Source organism: Macaca nemestrina, chromosome 11 (assembly GCF_043159975.1).
Source record: "Macaca nemestrina isolate mMacNem1 chromosome 11, mMacNem.hap1, whole genome shotgun sequence".
Classification (NCBI taxonomy): domain Eukaryota; kingdom Metazoa; phylum Chordata; class Mammalia; order Primates; family Cercopithecidae; genus Macaca; species Macaca nemestrina.
Window position 1 is genome coordinate 119,694,548 of NC_092135.1, and position 15,244 is coordinate 119,709,791.

General features: G+C 41.1%; 1 long non-coding RNA gene across 1 annotated transcript in view; it reads left to right on the plus strand.

Annotated features, from left to right (window-relative positions):
* The first annotated feature begins 5,573 nt into the window (after positions 1-5,573).
* LOC105481294 (uncharacterized) overlaps positions 5,574-15,244 on the plus strand; it is a 42,495-nt gene continuing 32,824 nt past the window's right edge. The window contains exons 1-2 of the long non-coding RNA XR_011609614.1: positions 5,574-5,706; positions 8,975-9,176. This is a non-coding gene — a long non-coding RNA (uncharacterized lncRNA). The remainder of the gene's footprint in view (positions 5,707-8,974; positions 9,177-15,244) is intronic.

Below are 15,244 nucleotides of genomic sequence, written 5' to 3' on the forward strand. Positions count from 1 at the left end.
CTTACAGAGAACCTCTCCATTCTTCTGGGATCCTGCTCATGGTTGAATTGCTAGCATTCAATTAAGACTTGAAATTATGGCTTTGGGCAGTTTAACCTCTTTTAACACAGAGTAATGGTAGTTGGTCTGGACATTTAGGAATTTCCTGAGGTGCCCCTGATATATTTCATTAAGATCGGAAAGGATAGAATCAGTAAATAAGATAAAGGCAATTGTTTTCTTTTATCTGCTTCGGAATTAAATTTTTTTTAAAAAAAGAAAAATTATTCTCTTTGTGAATAAAGCCATTTGTATACACACAAGAATTCCTAACAAAACGTGAAGTGATGTCTCAGTTGCAAAATGCAGCCTGACAATATAAGAATTCCTATTAGGTGTAGAGGTTAAATATATGTGAATTGATAGCCAAAGTCACAGCTTCTCCTTTATTTTCTCCCTTTAGCTCAATGGCAAAGATTTTACATGTCTGATTTATGAAGTAAATGTTTTTCTCTTCGGAAGAACTGCAATGATGAGTAATGTGGAAAAGAGCAGATTGGTTATACACAGCCTTTCCTGCTCCTTTCTAATGATTGTTCCAAACATTATGCTCAAAGAGAACATAAGCTGCAGTTACAGATAAGCCAGTGAATGGGCACAGGGATTTTCTTCTGAATTACAGGAAAATGCAATATGCCATTCAGGTACTCCCTGGTTCAACATATGCTCCATGATATTTGCGGCATGTAGGTGATTTAGACTACTCAAATGAAACACTCCAAGCTAATGTTTAAACATTTATGGATTGAAGCAACACTAGTTATAGAGGGTAAAAGTCAGACAAAACCTTAGAAGTCTCGGGTTAATTGTAAATAATCAATCTCACACTCCAGGTTACAGAAAAATTGGGCTTAGAAGGTAGGATCAAGGCGCATACCTTGATGATTATCAGCGGAATGTTGGAATTCCCAGGAAGGACTCCTTGTGTGCAGGTAAAGAATTAAAAGACTCTTGGAATTAGAAGAATGAAAAGAGTTGTGGAAAACTCAGTATCAGAAGGAACACTCAGTTAACAAGAGAGATAAAAAAGCAACTAAAACCAGGGGAGTTAGTGAAAAAGAGACAGGAATTAGAAAAAGCACCTGAGGAAAAGGACAAAAGGAGTTATGGACCCAATAAACACAGGCCTTTCGGCCATTGACTGAGAAGAGCTAGTGGTTTTTGAAGGTTGACTTAGGGAAGTGACAACCCTAATCTATACTGAGGCATGACAAGGGAAAACAATAATATCCAACACTTATTAAGAGCTTACTATGTGCCAGACACTTTTCTAAGTGCTCTGTATGTATCCAACAACTTTTCAAAGAACAGATGCCGAATCCACTGATAGTTTTTTTTTTGTTTTGTTTTGTTTTTGTTTTTGTTTTTTTTTTTGTTTTTTTTGTTTTTTTTTTTTGAGACGGAGTCTTGCTCTGTCACCCAGGCTGGAGTGCAGTGGCCGGATCTCAGCTCACTGCAAGCTCCGCCTCCCAGGTTCACGCCATTCTCCTGCCTCAGCCTCCCGAGTAGCTGGGACTACAGGCGCCCGCCAGCTTGCCCGGCTAGTTTTTTGTATTTTTTAGTAGAGACGGGGTTTCACCGTGTTAGCCAGGATGGTCTCGATCTCCTGACCTCGTGATCCGCCCGTCTCGGTCTCCCAAAGTGCTGGGATTACAGGCTTGAGCCACCGCGCCCGGCCAATAGTTTAAAATGGTGTCTGTTCAAGTCTTCTATATACATGCATTCCCTCCGGGCATTCTCAACCTAGCAAACCACACGAATCCCTGGGTCCTGTGCCCCAAACCACCATGGCACATGGATACCTATGTAACAAACCTGCACGTTCAGCACATGTATCCCAGAACTTTAAGTAAAATAAAATAAAATAAAATAAAATAAAATAAAATAAAAAATACAGATTCCCAAGACCCTCCCACAGAGGTCTAGGGCTACAGACCCTTTTCTTTTAATAAGCCATCCAGATAATTCTTTATGCTCAGGACATTTTGGCAAACACTGACTCAAGAAAAAATAAAAGGCTTCCAAAAATTTTGGCTTTATAGATCATATAGCCATATTCAGAAGTAAGCAGAGGAAAAAATACATATGTTATATATATATATTAGGCAGGGTACACTCAATACATATTTTGAATGACAGCATGACAGCTTTGAATTATAGAATATTATTAAAGAAACATAGCCTGAAGTTCCAGAGTAGTCTGACAATATATAAAAGAAATTATCAAGTAAAAGTAGTGCCTAATTTGTCTTAATTAGAATTCTTAGAAGTAAATAACTTACAATTAGTACATTGCATGTTACTAAATTATTTGTGACTTACTGCACAATAAATTTTGTCGAAGTGTGAGGACCACGAATGGACTCTGTGGCCATGATACTGCCTGCTGCATTTCTTTCATTGGACTATAAACATCTGAAAGAAGATATCGCATCCTAATGGGATGCCCTGTGAAACTGCACAGGCAAAACTCAACAGCCTCCTTCTCTGTCCGTTCCTAATCATGCAGAATTCTGACCTCAGTTAGCACAACTCTATGAGTCAAAAAGACTCCAAAAGAGGACATTCTTTTTTGGAAATTCCTACCATAGCAAGTGTCTTATTCAAAAAAGATATTTGAGCTTTCTGAGAAAATCGTCAGTCTGCTTTTGTGTTATAGCAGAAAAAAGGCTACAAAGGTGGTAGAAATTATTCCTTTTTTTTTTGTAAAAGCCATAATTTGTGAAAATCAAATAATTTCCAAAGTAAAAATGCTATCTGTAGTAAGGCTGGCTTTACAAAAAGTCCCCACACAAAGGAAAATGTGGGAGTCTGGGCTGCAGAGCTGCCAAGCCCTTTCTGGGCACCAGACCCCAATTCACGATAGGAACGGAGAAGTGAAGCGGTGTGGAGAACTACCTCATCACAACAAAAGGTTTGGGCTTAGGTCCAGTCACTAAATCATGAGTCCAAAAATCAGATGAATATTTATAAAACTTTGAATTTTTCAACATATGAATTAGAAGCACCATAAGCATCATTGCTGTGAATGGATTATGAATATGTGGTAGACACCTCAGCAAAGTTGCGAAAACACAAATTGTTTTTTGTTTTTGGTTCTTTTTAGACGGGGTCTCTCTCCGTCTCTCAGGCTGGAGTGCAGTTGTGTGATCCTGGCCCAGTGCAGCCTCGACCTCCCAGGCTCAAGCAATTCTCCCACCTCGGCCCCCCAAGTAGCTGCAACTACAGCCACACACAACCACGCCTGGCTCGTTTTTGCATTTTTTGTAGAGATGGGGTTTCGCCACGTTGCCTAGGCTGGTCTCGATCTCTTGGGCTCAAGTAGTCCTCCTGCTTCAGCCTCACAAACTGCTTAGGATTACAGACATGAGCCACTGTGCTTGACCAAATCAACAAAAAAACTTTATCTCTTGCTAAAAAAAAAAAAAAAAAAAAAAAAAAAAAAAAAAAAAATTCTTCCATGAAATGAAAGAGTGGGTAGTGGGAAAATGGAAGGGATTCTCAATTTCAACACTGCTAACGTTTAGGTACAATAATTCTTTCTTGGAGGTAGCAGGCTCTGTCCTGTGTGTTGCAGGATGTTGAGCAGCGTCTCTCATCTCTACCTAGGGAGTGCCAGCAGCACTCCCTACCCAGTCGTGTCTATGAAAAATGTCTTCAGACACTGTCACAAGTCCTGTGGTGGGGCGTGGAGGGGAGGTTCACCTCGGGTTGAAAAACAGAACTCCAATGTGAGCATTGCTCACAGGAATGCAATTCCATTTTACCAGACCTATTTTACTGGTTTGTCAAGGAAATGGTCCCAAGGTGTTAGTGTTCAATGTTAGTAAAACACTGTCTTTTTTGGCTGTGAAGTGTTCATTTTTTTTCTTATACTGACATTTCGAAACTTCCAGAAAATACAAAGCAGCCTGCTCATTGTAATGTTAACATGAACAGATGGATTAGGGAAAAGAGTGTTTCACTTAGAAACTCTAGAAGCTGAAGGAGGTGGAATCACTTCATCCATAGTCCACGCTTATTCTTCCAATCAAAATTACAAGGATATTGCCAGTGGGAGATGGCTTCCTTCCTCTGGGCAAATGTGTTTGTCTCAAAATGCTTAGGGCTAAGGAGGCACAAGCCCCAGTGTCTCTCAGGGCTTGCTTACCACATCCTGGGCTTATTTATAATGTTTTCTATTCTCCTTCCACCTTATATTGTCTCTTGCAATATGTGAGATGTAGCAATAGTTTTCTTCTGCTTTCACACTGCAATGGAAATTGCTGTGGTCAGGAATCCTGTGTCCTTGATTAGTGCTTTGTTTCATGCAAGTGAAGGCTGAATTCTGCTTTCAGGTGAAGTGAGTCTAGAAAATTAGCTCATTAAACATGTAAATACCTTGGGCCAAAATAAAAGTCAGATAAGACTCAGGTCCTAAAATGACATAAAAATACCACTTTCCATAATAATACTACAATATAAGAAATAGTCTCAAAATGAATGTAAGTACATTGGTTGGAGACATTACCCTCATAGGGATAGATTGCCCCAAATGTGTATTTTTTTTAAAACTCCATTTGCAATGATAATACCTATATTTGAAGAGTAAAAAAATATGTGTATGTTAATGTAGATATTTAAGGCTAAATACTACTAGGAAGTGCATTATTTAGATTCCCTAAATGTTTTTTGCTTTAAAAACAAAATTCAGAAAATTTACTTTCAGAGTTGACATCTGATCAAACTTTACCGGAGTTATAAGTTTGTCTTCCCCTAGATGGCTACGTGAAATCGTAGAGTATTAATTTACTATTCCTCCTCTTTCTGCAGAAATGAGCTTGCATTCCTGATCAGCACCTGTTCTCATATGTTGTCTCTCTGTTTCTGTTTCCTGCTCGCTCTCCCTCTCCCTCTCCTCCTTCCTGCATCTTGCTGCTGTTGAGTGGGTAGAAGAGAGTTAGTTTCATTGACTTGAATGTGATGAAAGTTCTATAAGGTCAGAGACAGAGGCACATTTTTAAAAGACTGAATTACTTAAAATTAAGTACACGCAGTAAGGCACTATGAAAGAACAGGGACTAAGAATCTCAAGAACATTTTTTCCCAAGAAATCAGCAATCGTTATTTAGTGTAAAGCACTACTTAATATTCACTTCAATCAATGTCCCATCTCTAACGACTGCTTCTCTGAGTGGCATCCACCCAAGGTTCCAGTGATAAATATTTAATAAAGGAAACTCCCTCTACTTTTTTTTTTATTTCTCCCATAAGCATTAAATTAATTACTTCATTTTAACAAGCAAAGCTGCTCTCTCAAATGCCACCTCAACATTTCACATACTTGAAAACTGTCTCTGTACCAGGTTGATTTACAGAGAAACATTTAGAAAAATAAAAAAATTGGGGGATGGATTTTTGGCAGGAAAAAAAAACATAAAAACATACTTAGCCCACAAAATGGCAGCAATCTGATATGCTTCTCTCTTTTGGATATGGTAAGCATTCTCCCATATTTGGTCATTTTAGTGGGATGGCATAGACATTTTGCTTACTGCTAAGGGGAAAATAAAGACATTTTACTTGATCTGTGGAGGGTTTGATTTCCCCAAGACTTTTTTCCCCCCTCCTTTTATTCTTTTTCTTTTTTGGGTATAATTCTCTGTGCACTGAAGACATTCTGTTCTGGTGAGTTCTGCACTTCTTATTCATGGCAATTACTTTCACATCTTTGATCTTGGATGAGATCTCTTGTGCATATTTTGTTCTATTTATGTCTTTGATCTGGTTTCTTGTGATTTTTCTTAAGGTTGTGTTTTTATTCGAAAGACGTTCAGCCTACAATATTTAAAAAGGAAAAAAAAAGGTGACATTTAGTTTATCCATATGACATTGTCTTTTTAGGCATATGGATAAATTAGACTGTCTTTACACTCCTCAGTTCCTTCTTCCAGTATACTGAGAATTTGTTTTTAGCTGTCATAACAGTGGAAAATTCAACAATCAGATGGATTACAGCATGGTCGATCAAACTCAGTGCAATGGTTTTTAAATCGCGTTATTACATTTGTCTTAAAAGAATCAATCCGGTCTTCCAATGAACTGGATAGTGATATAGCTATAAAATAGTAAGGGAGTAAGTTCATAGAGCTCCTCCTCATGGAAGGTTAAGTAGTCTAATTTTTTGTCATTCCTATTACCATTTTATTTAGTATACATTTTTTTGTTTGTCTAACATATCATTTATACTCGGGATTCAAGGATTCACCTTAAAGGTGACCTGTATTACTAAGGGGAGATTAAACAATAAGATAACAGCTAGCGGTCGCTGTCGTGATGGCAAAGTGCTCTGAAGAAGGGGGCTGCATGGGACCTAGGAATGTACATGACAAAAACTGGTCACCATGGCAACATTTGAGCAGTTGGAGACAAGGAGCTGAACTGAGCAACACAGAACTGCAGTGGCCTGATTGAAAAGAACTGCCTATAATTTAGCTTGACTGACTTCTTATGTAATATGTTTTTTGTACTATGCAAATGACTATAGAGATGTGAGAATCCAAAACAGTCTATAAATCCAGACTGCAATCACTAACATACACCTTCCTTTGAAGGTGCGATTAGGAATTCCAGTGTGTAGCAAGCTAGAGGGTTCTCTGTTCTAATGATCTTAGACTGTGAGCATTATTTCAGGTGTTTCTGTATTAAGCCATGTCTGTAAACAAGATTTTTGTATTTTAGAAGCCTATTTAGGCAACCACTGCATATCATTTTGTAATAGCAAGAAAACCAAAATGAGAAGAAAAAACTATAAGAAATTGGTAGTTGAACAGTTCCATGGTGAGCCTCATCATAGAAAATATAATTCAATAAAGTTTTTCTTTTCTTCTTTTTTGTTTGTTTGTTTCTTTGTTTTTTGCTCCTTATCTGAATAATTGTCCTTGGTTTCTTTTTCAATTGGTTTGTATTGCATACAGAAGGGAGCTCAAACGACTCTATAAGCTGATGGACAAAGGCTAAATGGCCTTTTTGTTTTATATCTGCATAGCAGGACAGGGGACCTCTGAGGATAACTCACTTCATGTGAATGAATAAGAACAACTAGAATATAACTTATTTAAAATGCCATAAGAACAACGATGCCTCAGCTAATAAATCTTCTAAACATTAAATCTCTTCCTAAGATTCAGTACTGTTGATCATGCAAGTACTTTATATATCATGTTGAGTAGAATTACAATGAATCATGTAGCTTAATGGCAATATCCCTGCTAAATTATGCAGATGATAATAATAAGAAGAATAAAATTAGTAGTAACTATAGAAATGATTATAGCCTAAATTTACTGAGTACCATGTCTATTCCTTTTTATCCGCACAAAATTGCTGCAAGATAGAAATAATCATTCTCCCTATTTGGCAGATAGAGGATCAGAGAGGTCAAGTAATTTGCCCAAGGTTACACAGATAGTAAATTACACAGCCCTGATTAGAACCTAGAGCCATCTGGCTCCAAAGTTTTGTTTTTATAAGCATGTTTTTTTCTGGCTTTGTATACTCAGAGAACTTTTTAAATAAGACTTTTCTTCTCTGCTTGTATGACCAACACTTTTGTCTGCCCAAGTCATCTCTTATCAATCAGTTGCAGCCTTTTCTTGCTAAGTCTCAGCTTCCAGCCACACACAGACACTGGAAACTTACTTGAGCTAAAACTCATTACCTTGCCTCTTATAAATACGCTATGTAAAGTTTTCTTTCCTTATGATAATGTGTCATTGAGCCTTTCCTTCTTTTTTTTTTTTTTTTTTTTTTGAGACCCAGGCTGGAGTGCAGTGGCACGATCTTGGCTCACCGCAACCTCAGCCTCCTGGTTTCAAGCAATTCTCCTGCCTCAGCCTCCCAAGTAGCTGGGATTACAGGCGCCTGCTACCATGCCTGGCTAATTTTGTATTTTTAGTAGAGACGGGGTTTCCCCATGTTGGTCACGCTGGTCTCGAACTCCCGAGCTCAGAAGATCTGCCCGCCTGGGCCTCCCCAAGTGCTGGGATTACAGGCCTGAGCCGCCACGCCCAGCCTACCTTTCCTTCTATTTTATTTGGCTATAACAGATTAGGAAGGAGAATTCGTCTTTCTTTGAGTCTTGAATGTCCTCATTCACGAAGCATACGTGCGTGTTGCTATCATGAAAGGATCAGGCAACCAAGGGAGCCACTGGCCAGGATTCACTAGAACCCAGAAGTTACCTGGGCTGGAAGAGCTGCCTGGCACAATGAGTCAGGAAGTTTCTCTTCTCTTTTGTGTCTGGTTTCTGTTGCTCAGCACTCCATTTGTGAGATTCATTTGTGTTGTTTTGTGTGACTGTGTCGTTTCTATATAGTATTGCACCGTATAAACATTGCACAATCTATTCATCTACTCTATTACTGGTGGACATTTGGATGTTTTCAGTTAGGGTTAGTATGAATAATGCTGTTTAAAACATTCTAGCATATGCCTTTCGGGAAATATAGGCATACATTTGTTTAGGTGTCACAACTGGTAGGGCAGACTATCTGCATATAATCAGCTCTTGGCAGTAGACAGTGCCAAAGAGCTTTCAAACATGATTATACCATTCACCTTCCCACCAGCAAAGAGTGTAGGAAAACTCCACTCACTTCACATTGGTGACAACACCCTAGGGGTTTTGGGGTTGTATTGTGGTCATGTGATAACCAATGAGATTGTGTACCTTTTCCTATGTTTCAGTTTCATGTAGATGTTTTGTTTGTGTGAAGGGCCTTTTTAAGTATCTTGCCCATTTTTTGATCATTTGGCTTTCCCTTGATTTGTAAAAAAGCGTTGACTTTAAGTGATAAATCAGTGCATTGATAAATGATATATATAGGAAATGTTTCATGCTTTTTCTTTTTTTTTCCTGTCCAGATTCTTATCTATTTTTTTTTTAATTTCACAGCACTCGAGTATTAGTTAAGAAACAATCTAGTCTGCTATAATAAGAAACCCACAATGCAATGACTTAAATAAGGAAGAAATTCATATCATTCTCATGGAACAATCTAAGGAGCCCTGAGTATCAAGAAGCTCAGCTATGCTGGGACTGAGGCTCCTTCCTTCTCAATATCTGAAATTCTGAAGGCAATACTCTTGTCCTAAAGGTAGGTCATCACCATTTCTGCATTCAGACTCAGCGGTAAAAGGAAAGAAGAGAGGGGCATGCTTTTGTTTGTTCATGGATATGACTTGAAAGTTGTACACTTCTGCTCACTTCCCAGTAGCTAAATCCTAGTCTTATTGCTGAGCTCTATTAGTGAGGTTCAGGGAAACAGCAAGGGGAGCAAGGACTAGGATGAAGAGGGAGGCTGGGAAATATACTGTTGATTTGGTGCCCATTTTGCGTAGCTAAGTCTTCTGCTACAGTGGAAGAATGGAAGAAAAAATCGCCAATGGATTACACTCCACACCCTAACTGTCAGATTTCTACACCCTGAATTTATTTCCCCCCACTTATTTATATATATATATATTTATTTATTTATTTTTTGAGATGAGGGTCTCACTCTGTCACCCAGGCCTGGTGTGCAGCAACTGTAACCTCAAACTCCTGGGCTCAAGTAACCCCTCATTTCAGTCTTCCAAGCAGCTGGGATTACAGACATGCACAGCCACACCTGACTAAACTCTGAATTTACAGATCAGAAAGATTTCTCAGGTAGGTACCTCCCGTGTATTTCTGTTAGATTACAGAACTGGTGTCTGAAAAATATCTGAAACCCCTTCTAGGTATCAGTGTCCAACAGGGATGGCATTTCAAAAGTTTCTTTTTGTCTAATGAATTAAGAGCTTGCATAAGATTTTCACATGAAAACAAAGGCAGGCATATTTAAACTGCCAATGAGGGTCATCTTATTTATACACCAGTGACAGTGTTTAGGGATACTGTGTTAGCTTTCTAGAGCTTCTGTAACAAATATCACAGACTATGTGGCCTAGACAACAGAAATTTATATTCTCACAATTCTGCAGGTGTCAGGGAGGCTTGCTCCTTCAGCGGTCTCTCTCCCTGATTTCTAAGTGGTTGCTTACCCCTTGTGAACTTCACATGGTCTTCCCTCTGTGCGTCTGTGTCATAATCTCCCCTTCTGATAAGGATACAGGACATATTGGATTATGGCCCACTCTAGTGACCTCCTTTTAACTTAATTGCCACTTTAACGACCCTATCTTCAAATACAGTCATATTATGAGGTACTGGGGATTGGGATTTCAGCATATGAATTTAGGGCAAGGGAGGAGGACATAATTCAGATGTAGAAGGCAGATGAGTTGACTGTACTGGTGTACGTTTCTCCAAGAATGAGCCTTGAATGAAGAAAAAGGAAGTTTGGTGAGAAATTTCAGCCTAGCAGTTTTTACCTGGGACATTTATTCCTGACAACTTGGAGGACTTCCCACAGTTGTGAAGGTTTTTCCTCTCCTTGTGTAGGGATTATTTTCCCTTCCCCACCTCCCACCTATTCCTGGAGGGTGTTTCTGTGTATGTTACTGCATGTTCCGCTCTCCAAGCACAACACGTTCCTATGGGGAGGCGCACCGCCAATGCCAAGGTCAATACCAGGAAGATGCACGCCCTTTGCTGCAGGTCCATGAGTGAGAGCAGAGGTTTTTTTTTTTTTTTTTTTTTTTTTTTTTGAGATGCCAGTCAGCCGGCTCCGTGTTGGTTGTCAGCTTGAAGCTACTGGTGGGATTTCCTATGGCTAGACAAAGAAGATCTTGGGCTTGGAATTAGGGCTTCGTATGCTGTGAATATAGAAACCAGGATAGATACTCTGGAGTGAGGAGTGTCCTATGAGGGCGCGTCGAGGCCCTGGGACCAGAGCAGGGAAACTGCAAGGCAGCAGGCACTGGGGTGAGGAGGAGCTGCAGTACTGGGGACGGAGGGCTGGGATGGAGGGAGGGGTTCATGGAAACAGGACAGGCTGTGCCCCACCCTGGCCTTTGTCATTTGGACTCACCTCTCCAACCATCACTGACAAGTTGATAAGAAGGGTATTGGGGGCAGTGGAGGGGATATAAGAACCGGGAAAGAAAGAAGGAAAGAGAACTGTGAGATCTGCAGCAGCTGGCAGAAAAGGAGCCGCTATTGTAGCAGGGAAAACTGTTGAGGTTCTGTAGCCATGAGGCAGGGGCTGCCACCCCAGCCATATCTGAGTGGATGTTTTAGTGCCACCCTGCCTGTAGTACACTCACAGAATTTCTTAATTGTTTATACTTTTGTGTTGTTTATTTTTTTCATCAGGAACCACGGTAATATGGTTATTTTTTTCTCCAATTGAAAAATAAATACTTGAATCATAACAGGTGAATTAGTTGAATTACATTTAAATTTATTTAGAAATTATGAGATAAGAAGCTGTTTCTGGAAATTCTACATCTTATGTTTAAATCTAGAAAAGTACATTCATTTGGTATAAAAATAAAAAGTTACAAAATTGGATAAGTTTTCCTGTGAATATTTGGTGCGTACTAGATGTTACAAAAAAAGACCGTGAAATCAGAGATATAAAAAGTCTTTGAGTTCCTTCTGTGCACACACCTTTCTTCGAATTGGCATCTCTCTGTATATTTATAGCACATGTTGCCAAAACAGGTCCTGTGCACCTGGGCCACACCCCTACTAGAGCCATCACCTGTGTTTGGTAATGACATAGTTCTAGAAAAATAACTAAGCCGTGCCCATATTTCTCTTCTGTTTCCTCATTTCCACTGTGTGTCAACATCTCTGCACTGAACGCTTACTGGGAGAAAACCATCACGCCAGCTACTGTGAGGTTTTACCAGGTCAGAAGAAATGCTCTTTTGCCCTTCAGCCATTTAGGAACTAAGTGGGGTGACAGTCATCCTAACTCCCAGCCCATATGTCAGGAGAGAGGACTGTCATATGGCTATATGATGATGATCACTCTGAAGAGGTTCTCTCCTCGGTAATCACAGAGCACTGTGACTTGTTCAGACTCTACGTGTATTAGATTTGCTGTCTGGAAGATCTGTGCCATCTGGGACCTGGTGGAGACGGGCCAAGAGGACCACCCGTAGTTTAGCTCCTGCGGTTTTTCAGGCAGCTGGGCAGCAAAGCCGCACGGGCTTCAGGAGTCCGTTGTAATAAGGGTCTTAATGCAGATGAAGTTTGAGATGGGAGGAGACTTTCTATTTAATTAGAAATGACATCAGAGGGAGGGTGAGATGAAGCAGGTGGAACAGGAGGCACAATAGGGGTAGGTGGGGAAGAAGCACCCTTTTGTAAATTAGCCATTGTTTGTGCATATTTACAATGTGGAGTCATGAGGAAAAGCAAGTGAGTGACGGTGAGTCTGTTTCTTGCTCATAGGTTTTGGAAGTCATTCATTCTGGAAATACTCCAGGAGTGCTTGATGTGTATCAGCCAGGGACTGACATCCCAGGAAGACAACAATGAAGAAAACAGATTTCCAGCTTTTGTGCAGTTTATATGCTAATAGGGAGAGCTATAATGCAAGAAAAATAAATGGGTATGGCATATACTATCTTAGAAGGTGATGTGCTATGGGAACAGAATAAAGTAGGTTTAAGAGGATGAAGGGTTGTGAGGAAGTGCGACATTTGAAATAGACATTTGAGCAGAGGTTGAAAGAAACAAGCATCATAGGCTGTGGGTATCGTGAGGCAGAAGAAACAGGAAGTGCGAAGGCTCTGGGGTGGCAGAAGGAGGACAGTGAGAGAGGAGGCCAGCAGGCCTGGAGCACAGCGAGGAGACTGGAGACGCAGAGGAGAGAAGGGCAGAGAAGTAATGGGAGCCAGACCGTGTTGGGCCTTTGGGGCCCTAGTGAGGGCTTTGGCTTTTACTCTTAGTAAAGAGAGCAGGCGGGGCATGGTGGCTCACTCCTGTAATCCCAGCACTTTGGGAGGCCGAGGCAGGTGGATTGCCTGAGGTCAGGAGTTCAAGACCAGCCTGGCCAACGTGGTGAAACCCCCGTCTCTACTAAAAATACAAAAATTAGCCGGGCATGGTAGCAAGCACCTGTAATCCCAGCTACTCAGGAGGCTGAGGCAGGAGAATTACTTGAACATGGGAAGCAGAGGTTGCAGTGAGCCAAGATTGTGCCATTGCACTCCAGCCTGGGTGACAAGAGCAAGACTTCATCTCAGAAAACAAAACAAAACAGTAGCCACTCGGGCATCACGCAAAGTGGAATACACTCAGGTATTTCAATATTTCACGAGCCTGTGTTTCAGACCTGATGTTGTACTGAGTACTGAGGATATAGTGGTGACTGTGAAAGCAGCCTTTGCCCTCAAGGAATTTATTTTACTGGAGGATTTATTTTACTGGACCACCTAAGGAAGGGATGTGTCAGATTGGGAGCAGGCATAGCAGAGAAAGGACACAATTGGCCATTAGGTCTAAGATGTGAGCAGTGCTTGGTCAAATGCTTTGACTGGCACCAGGAAGGCAACCTAAGACTCATCCTCAGTGACCTACCCCAATTGTACAGCCTCACCTCTGGACAACAGCATTCCCCAGGGTGGATTTCCCACTCTCGGAAGTCTGAAGTGTGGACAGGTGCATTTGATGTGCCTATCTCCTGAAATCAAATTAAATGCCTGGCCGAGCGCGGTGGCTGATGCCTGTAATCACTGAACTTTGGGAGGCCAAGGAGGGCGGATCACCTGGGGTCAGGGGTTTGAGACCAGCCTGGCCAAGATGATGAAACCCCATCTCTACTAAAAATACAAAAATTAGCTGGGCATAGTGGCAGGCACCTGTAATCCCAGCTACTTGGGAGGCTGAGACAGGAGAATCGCTTGAACCTGGGAGGTGGAGGTTGCAGTGAGCCGAGATTGTGCCACCGCACTCCAGCCTGCTACAAAAAGAGAGACTCCATCTCAAAAAATTAAAATGATAATAATAAAAAAACCCTAATGCTTTTGGAGGAGAGGAGTGTGGCCTCAGTCTTATCAGTCACCACACCGCGGGAAAGGAGTCCGAAACCTCTCCTGCCAGTATGTTTTGAGGGGGAAAAAGGAGGAGCTCCTGAAATGACTAAATGTTTGAGGTGGGAATGGGGGGAGGGAAAAGGTGGAGGAAGTGCCTGAGAATCACAGGGTTGGTGACACCAAAGGTAAACCCAGCCTGAGGGACAGCACGGCAGGACATGGACTATGTGAACAAGTGGAGCTCATCGAGTTAAACGGATGTAAAGGAGGTCAGCCAGGTAGTGACAAAAAGCTATGGACATAATTGGCAGAGAAATGAGGGAATCCAGGCAATATGTAGAAGTGAAAGCATTACTGATTGGTAATAAACTGAATTAAAAATGTGAAGACAGGGTCTCTTATTTGTTATAGTCTTTTCTTTTCTTTTTCTTTTTCTTTTTTCGAGATGGAGTCTCTCTCTGTTGCCCAGGCTGGAGTGCGGTGACACGATCTTGGCTCACTGCAACTGCTTTTTCTCGGGTTCAAGCTATTCTCCTGCCTCAGCCTCCCAAGTAGCTGGGACTACAGGTGCCTGCCACCTTGTCTGGCTAATTTTTGTATTTTTAGTAGAGATGGGCTTTCACCATATTGGCCAGGCTGGTCTCCAGCTCCTGACCTTGTGATCTACCCTCCTCAGCCTCCCAAAGTGCTGGGATTACAGGTGTGAGCCACCATACCCAGTCTGTTATAGTGTTTTCTGAGTATCTGAATAACTGAACACATCAGCAAGTTTATTTCTTCAGGGATGCTCCAAAGTCTCAGTTTTTCTTTAGGTTTTATTTTTCTTTTCTTTTTAGCACTTCTTCTTCTTCTTTTTTTTTTTTTTTCTCTTGAGGCAAGGTTTTGCTCTGTCACCCAGGCTGATATGCAGTGGCATGATCATGGCCCAGTACAACCGCAAACTCACGGACTCAGTTGATCCTCCTGCCTCAGCCTCCTGAGTAGCTGGGACTACAGAGCATACCACCGCCACTCAGCTAATTATTTAACTTTTTGTAGAGACAAGAGTTTGCTATGTTGCCAGGCTGGTCTGAAACTCCTGGCCTCAAGTCACCCTTGATCCTCTTGCCTCAGCCTCCCAAAGTGCTAGGATTACAGGTGTGAGCCACCGTGCCTAGCCTCCTGTAGGTTTTGATTCTCTTTGGAATGCTCTTTTCGGAACAGTCCATTATCTTAAGTCAGTATTACTTTCTTGAACATTTGACTAGTTTTG